Below are 15,641 nucleotides of genomic sequence, written 5' to 3'. Positions count from 1 at the left end.
CTACCACAAGAGCCCGGAGTTCCGACACCCGCCTAGCTGAGGTGATAGCTACTAGAAAGGCAGTCTTCCAAGAGAGGTAAAGCAGGGAGCAAGTAGCTAACGGTTCAAAGGGGGGTCCCATGAGCCGGGACAACACCAGGTTAAGATCCCAGGTTGGAGCAGGGAGACGGACGTTAGGGTATAAACGTTCCAGTCCCTTAAGGAATCTAGACACCATCGGGTGAGAAAAAATAGAGCGACTATCCGCACCCGGGTGAAAGGTGGAGATAGCTGCCAGGTGGACTCGCAACGACGATATCGCCAGACCTTGCTGTTTGAGGAACCAAATGTAGTCTAAGATATCGGCCACCGAAACTTCCATAGGGTGGAGATTTCTCTCCACGCACCAACAGGAGAAACGCTTCCACTTGGCCGAATATGTCGCTCTCGTGAAAGGTTTCCTGCTGCCCAAAAGCACCTCCCTCACCGGTGTGGAGCAGCGCAGCTCAGAACCGGTCAGCCACGCAGGAGCCACGCCGCTAGGTGCAGCGACTGGAGGTACGGGTGACAGAGGGTCCCGTGCTCCTGGGTAATCAGATCCGGGTGAAGGGGCAGGGGAACTGGGTCGGCTATGGTCAGGTCCAGCAGCATGGGGTACCAATGTTGCCTGGGCCATGCCGGGGCTACCATGATCACGCGAGCCCTGTCCCTGCGCACCTTCAGAAGGACCCTGTGGACCAGAGGGAACGGGGGAAAAGCGTAGAACAAGTGGGTCGACCACGGAATAAGGAAGGCATCCGCTATCGACCCGGGCTCCCTGCCCTGAAAGGAGCAGAACGCCTGGCACTTCCTGTTCCCCCCGGACGCGAAGAGGTCCACACGGGGATAACCCCACCTCCGGAAGATGGAGAGGGCGACGTCTGGGCGAAGGGACCACTCGTGCGACAGGAAGGATCTGCTCAAGCGATCCGCCAGCGTGTTCCGTACTCCGGGGAGGAAGGAAGCCGTGAGGTGAATGGAGTGGGCTACACAAAAGTCCCAGAGTCGCATCGCCTCGTGACACAGGGGAGAGGATCTGGTGCCGCCTTGCTTGTTGATATAGTACATGGTCGTCGTGTTGTCGGTAAACACCGCGACACAACGACCTTGAAGCTGATGGCAGAACGTCTGACAAGCGAGGCGGACCGCTCTCAACTCCCGCATGTTGATGTGCAACACCACCTCCTTCTGGGACCACAGGCCCTGCATTCTCAGGGTCCCCAGGTGGGCCCCCCAGCCCAGATCTGAGGCATCCGTTGTCAGGGACACCGAGGGCTGAGGTGGGTGGAAAGGGAGCCCCGCACACACTACCGACTGGTCTAGCCACCAGTCGAGAGAATCTAACACCCCTTAGGGGATCGTGATCAGCATGTCTAGCGGCTGTCTTGCCGGCTGGTAATGATCGATGAGCCACAACTGGAGGGGCCTCATGCGGAGCCGAGCATAGCCGGTCACAAAGGTGCAAGCCGCCATGTGGCCTAACAGGGCTAGACATGTCCGCACTGATGTCAAGGGGGCTGCCCGCAGTCGTTGAACGATCGCTGACAATGCCTGGAACCTCTGCAACGGCAGCAAGGCCCTGGTCACGGTGGCGTCCAGGACGGCCCCGATGAATTCCACCCTCTGCGTGGGGATCAGGGTGGACTTGTCCATGTTTATCAAGAGGCCCAAAGTAGCAAACGTGCCGGTGATCACGCGGACATGGCTGCAGACTTGCCGTTAAGACGTGCCCCGAATCAACCAATCGTCTAGATAAGGGAACACGTGGATACGACTGCGTCGAAGATGTGCCACAACAGCTGCCATGCACTTTGTAAACACCCTCGGGGCCGTAGAAAGGCCAAATGGGAGGACTGCAAATTGGTAATGAAGGGGGCCCACCACGAAGCGAAGGAAACGTCTGTGGTGTGGCCAAATGGCAATGTGAAAATACGCGTCCTGCATGTCGAGGGTGGCGTACCAGTCTCCTGGATCCAGGGATGGGATAATGGTCCCCAGGGATACCATGCGGAACTTCAACTTCACCAGGTATTTGTTGAGCTCTCGCAGGTCGAGGATAGGCCTGAGGCCTCCCTTGGCCTTGGGGATCAGAAAATAACGGGAATAAAACCCCTTGCCTTTCTCGTTTTCTGGAACCGCCTCTATAGCTCCTTTGCTGAGGAGCGTCTGTACCTCCTGCCGAAGGAATTGCTCGTGAGAGGGGTCCCTGAAGAGGGACGAGGAAGGGGGGCGGGAAGGAGGAAATGATACAAACTGCAGGCGGTATCCCGTCTGCACCGTGCGTAAGACCCAGCGGTCCGATGTTATTTGGGTCCACGCCGGGAGGAAAAACGAAAGGCGGTTGGAAAACGGGGGGGAAGGATCCATGGGGGAAACTGTTACTGCGCCCTCGGGCGCACCTTCAAAATGAAGGCTTGGGTCCAGGCGGGGGCTTAGAGGAGCCTTGGTTTTGCCCCCCTTGGTTCCCCGAATGCCTGCGCCTTCCATTCCTGCCACGGCGCCTGTTAAGGTCCTGCCGTTGGCGGAACTGGGAATATGGCCTGCGCTGCTGTTGTTGCTGTGGCCGGAAGGGTCTGCGTTGCGTTCCCGGTGTGTGCATCCCGAGGGACCGCATAATGACCCGATTGTCCTTCAGACTCTTGAGTCTGGGGTCTGTTTTTTCGGAAAACAGGCCCTGGCCTTCGAATGGGAGGTCCTGGATGGTATGCTGGAGCTCCGGAGGAAGGCCAGAGACCTGCAGCCAGGAGATGCGGCGCATCGTTACTCCCGACGCGAGGGTGCGGGCAGCCGAGTCTGCAGCGTCCAAAGAAGCTTGCAAAGATGTACGTGCAACCTTCTTGCCCTCATCTAAGATGGCTGCAAATTCCTGGCGGGCGTCTTGCGGCAGCAGCTCCTTAAATTTGTCTGCTGCCACCCAGGAGTTGAAGGCGTACCTGCTGAGCAGGGCCTGCTGGTTCGATACCCTGAGCTGCAGAGCCCCAGCCGAGTATACTTTACGGCCGAAAAGGTCCATCCGCCTGGCCTCCCTGGATTTGGGGGCTGGAGCTTCCTGCCCATGACTCTCTTTGTCATTTACTGATTGTACCACCAGGGAACACGGTGTCGGGTGTATATGGAGGTACTCATAGCCTTTAGAAGGGGCCATGTACTTCCGCTCGACGCCCCTCGCCGTAGGGAGGATGGAGGCCGGAGACTGCCAGATGGTATTGGCGTTGGCCTGGATGGTCCTTATGAAGGGTAGGGCGACCCTGGTGGGAGCATCCGATGAGAGGATGGTAACAATTGGATCCTCTATTTCCGAGACCTCCTCGGCTTGTAGGCTCAGATTCTGAGCTACTCGCCTGAGGAGGTCTTGGTGTGCCCTGAGGTCCAGCGGGGGGGGGGGGCTACTGGAGGAGGTACCAGCCACCGCTTCATCAGGGGAGGAGGATGAGGAGACCCCCGGCAAGAGAGTGTCTAATGGAGGGTCTCCCTCGGCCCTCGCCTCTGTCTCAGGAGCCAGAGCGGAGTCTTGCTGCTTGGACCCTTCCTCCTCATCCGGGGAGGGAGGGGGGCGAGACAATGAGGCTTCCGGCACCCTGTGTTCCACCGTCGCAGGCCTAGCAGGAAGCTGTTGGGGCCCCTGGGCTTGATGGTATGCCCAGGGTGTCCAAAACCCCCATTGCTGCGGGCCTTGGTCGTGTTGTGGCGGGTCGTGAAATAGCGCCGCCTGCCGGTCGGTGCCCAACGCATACCCGCTGTCCGTTTGGGAGGAGACCGACGGCTGTCTAGAAGGCCACGGCGGGGCAGACCCTGGTTGGTAAGGGTCTGCGCGGGTCGGCACCGAAGATCTCCTCGGTGCCGGGGATCGGTACCGGGAGTCATATCGGTGCCGGGATCGGGACCGGGACCGGGTTCTGTCTCGGTGCTGGGATCTGGACTGGTACCGGCCGCCGCTTCGGTGCCGGGATCGGGACCGGGACCTGCCACCAGCTCGGTGCCGGGAGGTTGACCGGGACCGGGACCTGCCACCAGCACGGTGCCGGGAGGTCGACCGGTGCGGCGAGTGACGGCGGGACTGGCTCCTGGAGTCACGGTGCCGGTATCGGCGGCTGGAGTCCGACCGCGACCGCCTTGAGGACGACCGGTGCCGCGAGTGCGACTGGTACCGCCGAGGAGAGCGGTGCCGGGACTGCGAGCGGTGACGAGATCTCGATCTGCCGTGACGTCGGGACCTGGACCGTGAGCGCGAGTCCCTAGACGGTGCCGACATCATTGGCTTGCCTCTAGACGCGACCCGCACCGGAAGTACCGGGGGTGGCAGCTGAGTAGGCTCAGTTAAGGCAATGAGGTCCCGAGCCGAGGCGAAGGTCTCCGGCGTGGATGGGACCAATATCTCAACCCCAGATCTCATGGGGGAGCTTGGCGGCACCGGACTCGACGGACCCGCCGGGCCCGGAGTCGACGGTGCCTGCGGCGCCGCGGCTGATGTTGAGGCCGGGCGCTCCAGTCGGGTCTGCCTGGCTGGAGTAGCAGACTTCGACGGTCTTGGTTCTGTCCCCGGTGCCGGAGAAGGTCGGTGCCGGGGAGTCTTTTCGGTGCCGGTGCGATCCGGTGCCGGCGCCGAGATCACGGCCTGCGAAGCCGCCGGGTCAAGTGCCGCCTCCATAAGGAGAGTCCGGAGTCTTTGATCCCTCTCCTTTTTTGTTCTTGGCTTAAAAGCCTTGCAGAGGCGGCACTTGTCCGATCTGTGCGATTCCCCCAGGCACTTCAGGCACGCGTCGTGGGGGTCGCTGGTGGGCATAGGCTTCTTGCAGGCCGCACACTGCTTGAAGCCCGGCGAACCAGGCATGAGCCCGGTGCCGGGTGCTGGGAAGGGCTAAACCCCCGGTGAACAACTATTTACAATCTATTTACAGTTAATTACTACTATCTATACTTAACAATCTAACTAACAACTATAACAATACGAGAGATAACGAGAGATAACTAGGAGAGCTAGGGACGTGGAGGACAGCTATGCCGCGCTCCACAGTTCCAACGACCGACACGGCGGTAAGAAGGAACTGAGGAGCGGGTGGGCCGGCAGGGATATATATTGAGTGCCATGGCGGCGCCACTCCAGGGGGCGACCTGCCGGCCCACTGGAGTTGCTAGGGTAAAAAGTTTCCGACGAACGTGCACGCGCGGTGCGCACACCTAACTGGAATGGATGTGAGCAATCACTCGAAGAAGAACAACAGTTACAAAGGTGAGTAACCGTCTTTTCTTCTTCGAGTGATTGCTCACATCCATTCCAGTTAGGTGAATCCCAAGCCTTACGTAGGCGGTGGGGTCGGAGTGAAATGTGGCAGAATGAAAACTGCTGAGCCAGAGGCTACAGCATCTCTTGACTGTTGAACCAGGGCATACTGCGAAGCAAAGGTATGGACCAAGGACCAATGGAGCTGCGCGACAGATCTCGTGGGTAGGAACACGAGCCAGCAAGGCGGCAGATGAAGCCTGAGCCCTGGTAGAATGCACGGTGATGTGGCTTGGGGAAATATGAGCCAAATCATAACAAGTGCGGATGTACGCCATCACCCAAGATGAGATCCTCTGAGAGGAAAACAAGCAAGCCTTCCCTTTGGTCTGCTACCGTGACAGAGCTGGGGCACCTTACGAAATGGTTCTGTCAGCGCAATATAAATGCGAGCACTCTACAGATGTCCAGGGAGTGCAACTGTTGCGCCCATTGCATTGAGCTGTGGGTAACATGAAAGGCCGAAACCCCCTTAGGGAGGAAAGCCGGGTGCGGTCATAACTGCACCTTGTCTTTGTGAAACCTAGTGTACGGCGGAACCACCGTAAGAGCTCTGAGCTCGGAGACTCGTCTGGTCGATGTAACAGCTACGAGGAAAGTTGTCGTCCAAGACAGGTATAGCAGAGGGCCGGTCGCGAACGGCTCGAATGGGGGAGACATAAGTCTGGTTAAAACTAGGTTGAGGTCCCAGGTTGGGGCTGGGCGGCGCACCCGAGGGTGCAAGCGCTCCAAGCCCTTGAGGGACCTCGAACCCAGAGAGTGTGAGAACACGGAACGTCCACCTTAGCCTGGCTGGAAGGTAGAAATGGCTGCCGAGTGTACCCTCAGTGAAGATACCGCCAGGCCCTGCCGCTGAAGGCCAGAGGCAGGCCAAATAGAGGGGATCGAGACCTCGGTAGGAGCAAGATCGAGCGTATAGCACCTGTAGAAGAAATGCTTCCACTCAGCCCGGTACGTTGACCAGGTGGAAGTCTTCCTGTCACCCCGGCTCAGTTATGCAGCAGCCACACCGTGAGGCGAACAGGCTGCAGGTCCGGGTGACGAAGCCTGTCGTGGCCCTGAGTGATGAGGTCTGGGTGGGTTGGCAGGGTAATTGGGTCGGTTATTGACAGGCCGAGCAACGTGGAATATCAGTGCTGCCTGGACCACTCTGGAGTGATCATGATGATGCGCGCTCTGCCCCTGCGGAGTATGAGCAGGACCTAATGAACCAGTGGGAACAGTGGGAAGGCATAAAGGAGTTGGCCTTTCCACGGCATCAGGAATGCGTCCAAGACCGATCCCGAGGGGAGACCTTGGACGGAGCAGAACATCAGGCATTTTCTGCTCTCGCGGTGAGCAAACAGGTCTATGTGAGGAAACATCTCCACTTCTGGAAAGCAGAACGCCTCACATGGGGCGGAGTGATCACTCGTAAGACAGGAAAGACCTGCTGAGTCAAAGCGCCAAGACGTTCCGAACGCCTGGGAGAAAGGACGTCACCAGCTCCTTCGAGTGGGCCATGCAAAAGTCCCGGAAATGGATGGCCTCCTGACAAAAGGTGGGGAGGACCATGTCCCTCCCTGGTTATTTATGAAGCACATGGCCGTTGTGTTGGCTGTAAACACCGAGATACCACGGCCTCGCAGCTGCCGCTGGAACCCCTGGCATGCCAGGCGGACTACTCTCATTTTTGGGGCATTGATGTGGAATGCCAGCTCCCGAGAAGACCAAAGGCCTTAAGCTTGGAGGTGACCATGAGCACTTGAGCAGAGAGATGACGCGTCCGTCGTCAGGGGCAGTGAGGGCTGGGGCGGATGGAACCGCATCCCTGCCCACACCAGGGAGGGAGTTAGCCACCACTCTAGGGAGCCTAAGGTGCTCGAGGGAACGGTGACTACCATGACCATTGGCTCCCCGTCCGGGTGGTACGCCGAGGTGAGCCGGACTTGGAGAGGACGGAGGCGGAGCTTGGCGTGTTTGGTTACAAACTTGCGGGCAGCCATGGACCCAGGAGACTGAGACAAGTACGAGCCGAGGTCGTTGGGAAATCCTGCAGACCTCGGATGATTGTTGCCATTGCCTAAAACCGCAGTTGTGATAAGCAGGCTCCGGCTAGGTAGGAGACCAGGATAGCCCCTAGGAAGTCCAACTTCTGCGTGGGAACCAGAGTGGATTGCTCTATAGTAATCATCAGGCCTAGACCTGTGAATAAGACCGTGACGATGCCCACGTGCTGAGTGGTTTGTGTCTCGGAGTCTCCTCGGATAAGCGAATCGTCCAGATACGGAAAACGCATATCCGACATCAGCGAAGGTAGGCGGCGACTATGGCCGTAAGCCAGAAGTACTGACGGTTGGCTAGAAAGCGGAGGTATCTCCTGTGCGGAGGGAAGATGGCGTTGCGAAAGTACGCGTCCTTCATATCGAGGGCGGCATAGTAGCCCCCAGGAGGCAAGGATGGAATAATGCTTCCCAGGGATACCATGAAGAACTTCAACCTTATCCTAAACTGGTTGAGTCCGTGCAGGACTAGGAAGGTCTGAGACCTCCGTTCGAGTGGGGGACTAGGGGATAACGGGAGTAAACCCCCTTGCCCCTTTCGTCAGTCGGCGACTGCACCTCTTGTACGAGGAATTGCTCGTGAGAGGGGTCCCTGAAGAGGGACAGGGCTGGAACAAATTAGAGGTGGTACCTATGCTCCACCGTGCGCAGGACCCAGCGATCTGAACTGGGGCCATGCCAGGAGAAAGCGGGATTGGGATCCCGGCCTGTGACTGGTACACCGCCCTCAGGCGCACCTTGGAAGGTTCGTCGCTGGTCCCAGTGGTAATTGCGAGGGACCTTGACCTTGGCTCTTTAGGGGTCCTGACGTTCGTCTGCGACCACCTTGGCCTCGCCGTTTGCCAAAGTCCTGTCTCTGGCTAGGCACAGAGTATGGCGGCTGGGGACAGAAAGGCCTGCGTTTGGTCGCTGGCATATGCATGCTGAGAGAGCGCATTAGGACCCTATTGTCCATCAGGCTTAGCAGCCTGGGGCTGTCTTTGCCGCAAAGAGGCCTTTACCAACAAAGGGTAAATCTTGAATGGCATACTGCAGCTCCGGCCGGAGGTTTGAAACCTGAAGCCATGAGATGCACCTCATGGCGACACCAAAGGCCAGAGTCCTGGCTGCTGAGTCTGCTGCATCCAACGAGGCCTGGAGGGACGCTCTGGGTACCTTTTTCCCCCGTCCTCCAAGACGGCAGCGAACTCTTGGCGGGAGTTTTGAGGGAGAAACTCCATAAACTAAACTATCTTCACCCAGGTGCTATAATTATAGCAGCCAAGCAAGGCTTGTTGCTTTGCTACCCAGAGCTGCAGGGCCTCTGCAGAGTACACCTGGCGGCCCAGCAGGTTCATTCGCCAAGCCTCCTTCGGTTTCGGGGCTGGCGCCCGCTGGCCATGCCAATACCTCTCCTTAACAGACTGAAAGACAAGTGAGCAGAGAGGAGAGCGGACAGACGAGTAGTCGTACTCCTTAGAGGGCCCCATACCGGGTCCTCTACCTCTGGGACCTCCTCCACCTCAGGTTGACCTTGCCCAACTCGGCACCGGGGACCGGCACCGGGAGGCGTACCGGTACCTGGAACGAGATACAGACCCGCAACCAGAACGGTGCCGGGAGGTCGACCGAGATCTCGAGGCTCGGGGAGAGGCTACAGGAGTCAAGGTACCTGTTGCGGTGCCGGGAGTCTGAATGGTGCAGATAGCGGGTCGGCGAATGGGATACCGACCGGTGCAGCGAGTGCGACCAGTACCGATGAGGAAAACGGCACCGGGACTGCAAGTGGTGTCGGGTGTGCCGACGGGACCTGGAGCGTCTGCGGGACCGTGATCATGAACGGTGCCGCTCTGCTGTGCTGACAGAGGACGGTCATATGAAAAGACTGTATTACCCGCACCGGCGGTGCCGGGGTCAGGCAGCATCGACTCTGTCATGGCGATGAGATCCCTCGCCATTGGTAATGTCTCCGGCGTGGAGGGAACAGCAGGCTCAACCACAGTGCATACTGGGGAGCTGTTAGGCACCGGATTCGACGGCCCTCGTGGGACTGGGATCGACGGTACCGAGGTCGTCAGAGCTTCGGTAGGTGTCGGTGCCGGGCGATCCGACTTAGACGAGCTCTTTGGCTGCAGTGCCGTCGGCACTGAAGCAGCAGGAGCAATAAGCTCAACCACGGCGCGTGCCGGGGAGCCGACAGGCACCGGATTCGACGGCCCTTGTGGGACTGGAATCGACGGTGCCGACGTTGTCGGTGCCTCAGAGGTGTCGGTGCCGGGCAATCCGACTTAGACGAGCTCTCTGGCTGCGGTGCAGTTGGCACAGAAGCAGCGGGAGCAGTAAGCTCTACCACGGCGCGTGCCGGGGAGCTGTCAGGCACTGGATTCAATGGCCCTGGGGGACTGGAATCAACGGTGCCGATGTCATCGGTGCCTCTGCAGGTGTCGGTGCCGGGCAATCCGACTCAGACGAGCTCTCTGGCTGCGATGCAGGTGACACGGAAGCAGCAGGAGCAGGGGGCTCAACCGCGTCGCGTGCTGGGGAGCCGTCCGGCACCAGCAGGAATCGTAGGCTTTCTCGACCTCGGAGAAAGGGAGCGGTGCCGAGTCGACTTCGGTGCCGGTGACGGCCGGTGCTGAAAGGCCTTGGCGGTACCGGCGGGGTCCGGTGCCGAGGAGGCGCTTCTGCCAGCCGCTTGATCATCGCTCGGCGCCAAAGGTGGAGGGGTAAGTGAAAGTCCCGCTCCTTTTTGTTCTCAGCTTAAAAGCCTTGCAAATGGGGCACTTAGCTGTCAAGTGTGATTCCCTGAGGCACTTCAAACAGGAGTCGTGTGGCTCTTCGGCTTCGGCTTCTGGTAGACCGAGCCCATTTCAAAACCCGGTGAGCCGTGCATGGGCTCCGGTGCCGGGTTCATGGAAGGGGCTACTTCCTGAACCCCGCTAACTATTACTAAACTAACTATGTTAGCAAAGAAAAAATGTATAACTATACAATTATATATAAAAAAGGATTATAACTGCATATACGAGAACTACGAGTAGCTAGGGAAGTGGAGGTCAGCTAAGCCGCGCTCCACTGTTCCAACGACCGACACGGGCGGTAAGAAGGAACTGAGGAGCGGGTGGGCCGGCAGGAGTATATATCGAGCACCATGACGGCGCCACTCTAGGGGGCGACCTGCCGGCCCACTGAGTTGCTAGGGTAAAAGTTTTCAGACGAATGTGCACGCGCGGCGCACACACCTAACTGGAATGGATATGAGCAATCACTCGAAGAAGAACAACCAAATTTTAGGCTTTTCTTTGAGGATTGAACATTGTCATAAATCTAGTACCTATGATTAAAGAGAACTGCCATGGACGCTTCAGATGCGAATACTATCTAAGACCTCTAAGCTATTTTACATGACACCATGTCACAGGAAACTGGTCCAGTACTCCTGTTCCAATCCAGGAGTGCCCTAGTTTGGTGTTATGAGGAGGAAGGGACTGCCGCTGGGAATTATGAGAGCCAGCCCAAAGGCAAGAGAGAGTTCAGAGGCTGAGAGAGAGCTGGCCCTGAGGGAAAGAGCTGTGTGTTCCGTGTTGAGCAGTGAACCAGATCAAGCCAGTGAAAGTGGAAGGCAGTTGAGGAACCACACACAAGTTTCCCCAGGCCAGAGAACCATAGATAGAGAGGGCTGAAGGCTGAGAGCAGCAGAGGGAGACACCTGCTGGCTGAAAGACCAGAGAGGGCTAAAGGCTGGCGGAGGATGTAGGGGTGAGCTTGCTGATGTCTCCAGGTGAAAGCCAGAGCCAGACCTGAGAATGAAACAGAGCAGAGAAGCAACCAAGGTTGAGGGGCATGGTGAGAGATGCCAGAGCTGTACCCAAGAGCCTGAGCATGGTGAGAGACATCAGAGCTATACTTGGTGTGTTCATGGGCTGTTGTGACTTGAAAGATTGGATGTACTGTGGAATTGGGGAATTTTGGGACTCTTGTAATAAATAAATGCTGGAAAGGGTATTGGTACCTGGAAAGACTATCTGGAGTTACTGGGGACTCTGGATGAAAGGGGTAACTGCAGCAGATTCCTGGGTTGTGTAGTGGCATTCTGCGGGAGGGCACTAGAGGAAGGGTCACCTTGTCACATACCAATAATCTACTTCCACCCATTTTATAAAGCGTCAGACCTACCTTGGTAGCTATCGCGGAAACTGCAGCAGTTCTTTTTGCTGTAATGACACTGCCATCCATGATCTTTAAAAGAAGAAAATCAAACAGACTGAAATGAACACTGAAAACGTAATGCCAGATGCTTTCTCCATGTGTGAATTAGTGCTTAACAACTTATATATCACGTGAAGGGACAAGGAAAACCAGAGAGAAGATGATTATTAATGCAACACTTGCAAATATATTCTATGTAAAATTGGCAGATTCTCTTCCCTGCTCCACTGCTTTCATGACACTCAGGGAGCACAAAGCGAGTGGAAATTGGCCATCATCACAGTGGCATTGACCCAACATAACCATTTCTACACTACATTTCCTGGAGACCCCAGTACCGGGGGTGTTTCAGGGCAATGAAGGCATGGCCAGAAAACACTGCACTCTTGCTAGCATTGGGGACCATTGCAAGCAAGTATATGATGGAGCAGCCCTTGGGCTGCTGTAACTTGTGCCAGGGCCCAGGCAGAGAATCATGGAGCCATAATCAGGTGCCCCCCTATCTTGTGCTGCACTCAGGGTGGGCACTGGCTCTGTATAGACTCTGGCTCTATATATTCAATTATCATATGAAAATGGATTGTGGAGCCTCGCTGAGAAACAGACACTTTAACTGTTCTGGCCCTTCTCAAACCATTATTCTCATTTTTAATTAACAAAGATAATATCCCAAAATTCCTACTATAGCCCCCCAATCCCTTCCTCACAGAGGCCAATAGCAAAACTCGCATTGCCTTTAACAGTTCAGAATATTTGGCAATTTATTCTTTCCCCCTAAAATATCAACTAAACATGGTGTTGGGGGATTTCTTCAAATAAACAGTTTCACTTCAAATCACCAGTTTCAGCAAACAAAGAAAGAAGTACAGATTAAAAAGAATGAAACAGACAAGACTGAGGGCCAGATTCTCAGATGACACAAAATCGCCATAACTCCACTGATTTACACCAGCTATGTCACCTAAAATCGAAATATGATTTTGACAGACTGTTAACAAAACAGAATGCATCAATGCACACTGAACTTACAGCTTTTAAAGAGCCATTTCTTGGGTCAAAGAGTAATATAGTTGCTTTGTGAGAGGGAACAGAAGAATCCTTTTTGTGTTCGTAGAAGGTTACCAGTTTAGTTGTTAGAGCATCATCCTTTGAACTGTAAGCAGGCATGACCCCTAAAAATCTTTGAAAGAGAATAAAATATACATTTAACATCAAATTTTGTGTTTTGTTGGCTAACTAACAGAAGTTAATAAGCAACTGCTTTTGATCTCTAATATAATATAACCCTCTCTATAGCCCTACTTTTTCTCTTCTCCACTTCTAAATTGCATGACATTTTTCAGCCTATTTAAACATGAGTTCTGCCATTGACTTCAATTTATTCTGGTACTGCAGAGGGCGGGCCGATGGGCACACTTTATAACAGCCTGGATGGCTGATCTTCACCATAGATTTTAAAGGACACAAAGCACTTTCTCCATTCCCTTTGCAGCCAGCCAGAGAACTTGTTTGAAGGAAGCATCAGCCAGAGCCGTCCTTACCCATAGGTAAACTACGCAGCTGCATAAGGCACTGGGTAATCTGGGGCACCTGCCTGCTGCACCAACTTGGTCGGGCACTTCAGAGACTGTAGCGATTTGCACAGTGCTCGCTAGGAGTAGACGGGGGCAGGGGATATGACAGGTGAGGAGAAAGCTCGCTGCGCTCTGCCTGCCTGGTTGCTCTTATTGCAATATCTGAGCTGGAAATCTCCCTAACCAGATACAACTGGGGAATATCACAGCAGCTGCCAAGGCCCAGCCAAGGAAGTCCTCACCGTGGGAAGGGACTGAGAAAGGGATCCCTCCCTCTACCCACTTTGGCTCAGGACGAGAGAGGTGCCAGTGATGGGGATCCCTGGAGTGTGCACCCCTCCTCCCTACTTACCTGCTGTACTTCTGCACCAGCACCATGGTTCACAAAGGTTGCACGATGCCTACCTCTGCACTGCTGGAGAAATTGGCCAGGGCAGCTTCCAGCGAAGGGATCAGGAGGCTGTAAGTTCTGTCCGGGACCCCCGCTGCCACCCTCCTTGCCAGGCTGCTGCAATTGCGCCACCTAGTAGGTGCACAAGACAGAGATGGGATGTGACCCTGCTGCCACGTCTCAATCGCTATGGACTTAGCCCCCTTATCTTGGAAAGGGGGGAATCAGTGCGGGGGAATCTCAGAGCTAGACGTCACGGGGGAGGGGGAGGTTCATTTTTCTCGTTATTCTAAGGAACACGCTCTTATGGGGAACTCCCCCCACTGTGTGGTTCTCAGTCATTATTATCCCTTACTCTGGGGTGTCTCGCTCGCTGTGGAGGCAGGTCACCCGCCATGGGGAGATGGTAAACCCATGGTGCGTGTGGACAGGGGATAATATAATGCCTCATGGAGGAGCCTCCATTGTGGGAACTATTCCTGTCTGAGCCCAGCTCTGCAGCCCGTTTGTTCCATGTGGGTGACACGCTCTGGGCACGGACAGTGCATTTCCCATACAGAAGCATATTGGTTCCCATGGGGGAACCAAGTTTTTGCAATGTCTCTTCACTAACCCCACACCCTGTGCTGTGGAGTCACCACTCCTACCCCAGCTACTGAGGGAGCCTACGAAATCTCCGGGTACGAGCACAGCTATGAAAAGGGAGAATGCGAGACCTGTGATGGCTATTTATTTAACCGTGGGGCACAGGGTCTCAAACCGCCCCCCGCTCACCCATGCACCGCACAATCTGCCCAAAGACGAACTCAGAGGCATAGCGAGCACCCTCTGTAGCCTCCGACCGGAGGGGGCCCCGCAAGGAAGGGGGCCCCTAAAAGTGGCAAAAAAAATGTAAGGTATAACTAGGTAAGTGACATTTATTGATGCTATTGCACAATCCATGTCAGTTTTACTGACAAAACCCTGAAGTCATTATGATACATCATAATGCTATTGGCTACATCAGTTGTCTGTCGGTCAGTTTCGAATTTTAGTTGGACCTATTCAAAGAATGTGTATTTGCGTTCATAATGGCGGTCGGCGGATAAATGTTATTCATTTAGTTCTTTAGTTTTTTATCGTTTCTGCATTGTAAGGGGCCCAGGACATATGTTCAGAGGGGGCCACGTTCTTTCTTGCTACAGCCCTGGTTTGCAATGCCTCACGGGCTGGTACAGCATCACATGATGCAGGTTTCTCTATCTCACTGTTCCATGGGCATCTTACTAGATTACCAGCTGCTTTTCAACTGCAGTGTGCATGGCAGGGTAGAGACTGTTTGTGTGTGGGGAGAGACAGTGTGTGTGTTGGAGAAGAGTGAGTGTGTTGTTAGGTAGGAGCAGATCATTATTATCCCTACTTGAAAAAGCAAGAAGCTATGTCTGAGAAAGGAGAATTGACTTGTCTTAGGTCACACAGCCAGTAAGTGGCAGAGTTGGGAATAGGACCCAAGAGCCCTGATTTTCAAACTAACCATCGGATCTTGAATTTCAGACATTGAATGACCTGAATAAAGTGCTCTCAGATGAGCTCCACACCAACAACAGTGACAGTAATTATTCAGCAAGTATTTGAGGAGAATTGCAATGTTAGAGAGAATCATGAATTGCTCACAGACAATTAATGCAGAGAAGCAGCAAAATTCATCAAACATAGAACTGGTTCTGACTTATTTCCTTGGTCTTAAAAGAGAACAACAAGGACCTGAGTTTCCTCCCTGTCAATAACCCCCTGCTCAGCCAATCAGGGTAGAGACTGAGGACGGGAGGCTGAGGGTTCTCACCAGAGAGCCCAAAGGATGGCCCAGGTCACTGCTGGGGATCACTGCCCGAGCACTATTTCAGTCCCACATTTTTGGCTGAACATTCCACAGTGGGAGCTGCAGAGCACTCCCCCGCAACACACACACACAAACACATACCCCTCTCCTGTTGTTGGGAAGGGAACAGGAGAAAGGACAAAAGAAGCAAGAGACAAAGAGGAGGGAGGGAGGGAGGGAGGAAAAGGTGAAACCCGAATGTCAACAGTGATTCTAAGGGAAAAAATCCCAGGTACAGAATAAAATTCTGCCTCCTTAAGCTTGTGTTTTCCATGCCTAGAATTCAACT

General features: G+C 55.0%; 1 pseudogene; it reads right to left on the bottom strand.

Annotated features, from left to right (window-relative positions):
- Positions 1–14,755, bottom strand: part of LOC127034937 (ketimine reductase mu-crystallin-like) — a 35,563-nt pseudogene extending 20,808 nt beyond the window's left edge.
- Positions 14,756–15,641: the final 886 nt, after the last annotated feature.

The sequence above is a fragment of the Gopherus flavomarginatus genome, chromosome 15 (genome assembly GCF_025201925.1).
Source record: "Gopherus flavomarginatus isolate rGopFla2 chromosome 15, rGopFla2.mat.asm, whole genome shotgun sequence".
NCBI classification, from domain to species: Eukaryota; Metazoa; Chordata; order Testudines; family Testudinidae; genus Gopherus; species Gopherus flavomarginatus.
This window is presented reverse-complemented; position numbering and strand designations above follow the sequence as displayed.